At 51.0% G+C, this 4641-nt stretch overlaps 1 long non-coding RNA gene across 1 annotated transcript; it reads left to right on the top strand.

Moving 5' to 3' along the window:
- The first annotated feature begins 367 nt into the window (after positions 1-367).
- Positions 368-4184, top strand: LOC146894531 (uncharacterized). The gene is made up of 2 exons (XR_015737647.1): positions 368-2750; positions 3249-4184. It is a non-coding gene; the product is annotated as an uncharacterized LOC146894531 (long non-coding RNA).
- The last annotated feature ends 457 nt before the right edge of the window (positions 4185-4641 follow it).

Here is a 4641-nt window from a genome sequence, read left to right as displayed (position 1 = left end):
TTCTGTAGGAGCCTAGGTGATACTGCTAAGGCTTCTTGCCCTTGTTGCCATGTGGGATAATGGAAAGCCACTGGTAAGCTATGGTTGGGCCAATGACTGAGCGTCACTGAGCCTTAGCTAAGTAAGAACCTGGATTCCATAGACCAGTAAGTAAGACCTCTGGACCATGACCCTATGGTGTGTGTGTGTGTGTTTAACAACCCTTTCACATGGGTCACATATCAGATATCCTGCATATCAGATATTTACATTATGATTCGTAACAGTAGCAAAATTATAGTTATGAAGTAGCAGCAAGAATAATTTTATGGTGGGGGGGTCACCATGACATGAGAAACTGTATTAAAGGGTCACATCATTAGGAAGGTTGAGAACCACTGCTTTAGACTCAAGGCCTAGGAGCCAGAAGATGCGGGTGGGTGTATCGTGTTCACCGTGCGTTCTCTTCCAACAGCGTTCTTAGGATGGGGGACCTGACTGACACCCTGACTAGAACTTCACACGAGGCTTCTGCCAGCCGGCTCTTTCTCAGGCAAAAGCAGTAGAATTGAGTTGTATTCGAGGCTTTCTGCTGGTAAAGTATCCAGGGTTGGTACAGTGTAGAGATGGGGTATTTGCTTATCTATGAATATTCATGCTCATCTATCTACATTCACATGCATATATAATTGCTTTTTTACATGCTAGTCTGTGGAGATCTGCATTAGCTGACTGTAACAGAAATGGAGCCAATAAGACTGCAACTGTCTGACACGATGCTTGACACAAAGTAGACACTGAGTGAAAGCAAACAGGAACTCCCCACAGCTCCTCAGAAGTGTGACTCTTCAAACATGTCAGGGATAGCCCGGTGGTGGAGGGGCAGCCACTAGGAACACCGAGGTGCAACAATGTCTCAGACACGTGAATCTGAGGGGGAGTCTGGAGCTGACTAAGTCTGAGCTCTCACCTCCCTCAGCCTGCACAGAGGCTGCCTGTGGGCTTTGTCAGGGGGTTAGGGATGTGATGGGCACCGCCTGGTGTAAGCCCACTCTGACCAATCCCGCTTTTGCTCCTTTATCCTTGTGGACACATTTTCCTCTTTGTGTTATCACCCAGGTGAATGTAAACCTGGCCCCGCCCCTTAGGAACCCGGCAGAGGCAGAGTGGCCTCCCCTGCATGCATAGGTAGCAGTACCCTGACTCTGTATGCAGGTGCAGAGGTCCTTTAAGAGTCAAGCTCCGCCCACTCCTGCTCTCTTTTTGCGGTCCCTCTTTCTTTCTCTCTCTCTTTTCTCTGTCCCCCTCACTCCCCTCCCTTCCTCAAAAGCTTCTTTCCCGTGTAGCTCTGTCTGGTGCGTTTGTTTCCCGCCACGAGATCTGCGGTCCCACCTCGTGCCGTTTGTTCCCCGCCTTGAGATCTGCGGTCCCACCCCGTGCCGCAAATCGTTACACCCGCCTCTCCTGAGAAGCAGCCTGCCATGGCTACTTTTCTCACCACTATGTCAAACGGCTGACAAAAAGCAACCTGACGGTGTGCAATGTCTCGTACTGATTGTGGATCTGACGGGGTCTAGAACCACCTTCGAGCAAACTTCTCTGAACAGCGGTAAAGAAGAAGTTTCTAGATTAGAAGTGAGAAGATCCACCCTAAATTTGGGAGGTGCCATCCCAGAGGCTGGGATCCCCAGTAAACACAAAGGAGAAAGAGAGCTGAGCCCCCACCCCCTCCTTCCTGACTGAAGACACCCTGTGACCAGCTACCTCACGCTCCCATCCTACCATGAAGGACTGCATCCTCAAATTGGGAGCCAAAATAACCCCATGGCAATTCACTCTAGTCAGAATTTGGTCAGAGCAGCAGAAAGTAACCAAGACAAGGAGGAAGGGGTTGTTGATCTGCAGCGTGAGGGTCCTTGAGGGGAGGGCACGGAAGCGGGAGTGATTCCCAGTTATGGTGGCCACTGCTCACTCCAGGCTGCTTGCCTACATACAGACAGGTTTGGAAGCAGAGGGAGGCCAGGGAGCCCCGCTGGCTGCAAACCTCAAGGCCAGGTCCCCTGTGAGCGCTTCTTCCAGGCCTGGAAGGAGCAAGCCTTGGTCTACAATCTGCTGCTACAGAAAACACACAGGGGACGGGGAGGAAAGAGGGAGAAAGGAGTGTTGAGCCCCGCCCCCACCCCCTGGCGTGGCCACAGCCGGTGACTTGCAGCAGATTCGTGTCAGCCAGATTCCTGCATTTCAGCAGGGTGTTGAGAAGTCACCCACTGCCGAGGCCCCTCTTCAAGAAGCTTCCTGCAGGCAGTTACTTGAGAAAGGGGACTGGATGGAGGAGGGGCAGCCAAGGACCAGGAAGCAGGAAGCAGAGGCAGCCTCCACCCTCGACACACACACAATAGCATCAGATGGTCGCGGCTTGTGCGGCCTGGAAGTGTTCCCCCTGTCTAGGCTGCCTCCGGAGTCAGGAACCAGACACATTTTTTCTCCACTCTGGGAGGAAGGAACGACGGGGGAGGGGTCCACACAAGCACAGAAACCTTTTCTACTATGGGAGGAACGACGGGGAGGGGTCCACGCGCGCGCCGAGCAGCTGTCGCCCAGTTTGTTTTCCTGACACACTGGAAACCGCACAGAGCAGAGAAAATCCATCTCGCCAGCTCCAGCCTGGTTCCCTGAACACATCCAGAGCTGCTGTGTCTACGCTGCACAGCCAGCTGCCCTCGGAGAGAGAGACGGGCTCTGCCAAGGAAAACCTCAACCCGCACTCTGGGGTGGGGGGCTTTGTGCATCCTTCACAGGGAGAGTGGGCCTCTGGGTGGATAAGGCACTCCCCCACCCCACAGTTGTCCTTGACCCCTCTAAAGGCCATGGCTGCCTCCCGCTGTTTCTTGGGGGTTCCCATTCCCAGAGGGTGCTAAACTGTGGGTTCAGCTGCTGAGTTGCCCCAAGCAACAAGGAGGAGCCTGGGAGGGAGCCAGGGAGGATGGATGAAGCCTGGGTGGAGGGTGTTCCTGGTACCACCCTGGATGTCAATCATCAGGATGGAAAGTCGTGGTGTTAGCAGAAGATCTGGATGTCTATTCCCAGTGTTCAAGACCAGATGTAGTACCTGCCCATCCTGCCCCACCAAGGTTAAGAGACCTGGATGTAACTTCCACCCTCAATATTTGAGATACACATGTAACCCCTCTCTTAAGAGATCTAGATGTAAGCCTCCCCACAATGCAACTTTTACAGATTCAAATGTAACCCCCACTTCTGTGTTTCAGGCCTGGATGTGAACCTCAGATGTTTCTATGAAGCCAAACTGGAGCTACCTCTTCAGACAGTAAAGAGAGGAGGCTGCGGGCAGCCCAGCTGCAGGGCATAAATGCTCACTGAGTGTGGCTTCTATATACTCCGCTGGATCCATCCTGGCACAAGTATGGGAGGCTACCACCAGAAACCTCAGAAACAAAAGGTCCTTCTCTTCCCTCAGCTCTCCCCAAAGTCACAAGAAGCCCTGACCTATTCATCACTCACCCCCTGATGACCATTGAGAAGCTCCAGATTCTAACATGTACATGCTTGAGATTCTGACCAAACCCTGACATCCATGTGACAGGCAGTGGGTTCTTGTTCCTTCAGTAATGGAGGGGAAGTCTTTACAGATTAAATATAATCCACTGATAATTCAAAGCTCTATGTCAGCCTTTGGTTCTGATCGCATGTATTAGAGCCACGAACAAGCTCCGAAATTGACCAATTCAAATTTTACCTGTCCCTTCCCCTTCTATCCCCTCAAAGACATGCTAATTTGATCTATAATGTGGCCAAAGGGTAGAGAGGAGAAGGGAGGAGAAGCCAGAGGCATGAAAAATCCCCAAACTGGATCATCCACTCCCTGGATAATGGGTCTTGCTTGAGCAGAATGCTCAATGAAGACTTTTCTCTCTCTCTCTCTTTTCCCCCAGCAAGCTCTTGCCCCCATTCTGCAGCAGCTATAATCTCCATGGCCAAATGCATTAAACCGTTGAGCCCCTTAGACAAATCGCTGGGTTCCTAACTTCATTCACAGGCAGGTGTTACCATTTGGAATTGAGAAAGCGGGTGGTTTTCATATGCAAATAGCAGGATATTTCAAGCACCTTACCAAAATGCCAGTCCCGGGGCTCTGAAGCTATTGTTTTTCTGTGGCTTGGGTGAATAAAAGACATTCGCATACATTTTTCATGATTGCCTTCATCTAAATATCATTGTTTGAATGAATATCCCTTAAGTCATAAATGCGTCCGACTGGTAAATATTGACGTGTTAGCTCTCCCTTTCATTACTGGGACCAAACACCTGACAAAGGCAGCTTAAGGAAGGATGGGTTGATTTGGCTCAGAGTTCGTGAGGAAGGGAGACATGGTGCAGGAGCCTGCACATAGAAGCAGAGGGAGCACAGAGAGATGGAGCTGCCCCTTAGCTACATTTACCCTAGTGTGGTCCAGGACCCATAGGAAGAACCACTCATACCCAGGGTGGGTCTTCACTCAGCTAGGCTCTGTGGGAATATCTTCACAGACACACCGAGTGTGAGAATATCTTCACAGACACACCGAGTGTGGGAATATCTTTACAGACTATCTTCACAGACACACCGAGTGTGGGAATATCTTTACAGACTATCTTCACAGA

Source organism: Myodes glareolus, chromosome 4 (assembly GCF_982192425.1).
Source record: "Myodes glareolus chromosome 4, mMyoGla1.1, whole genome shotgun sequence".
Classification (NCBI taxonomy): Eukaryota; Metazoa; Chordata; class Mammalia; order Rodentia; family Cricetidae; genus Myodes; species Myodes glareolus.
The sequence above is the reverse complement of the archived record's forward strand: the minus strand, read 5'-3'. Positions and strand labels throughout refer to the sequence as shown.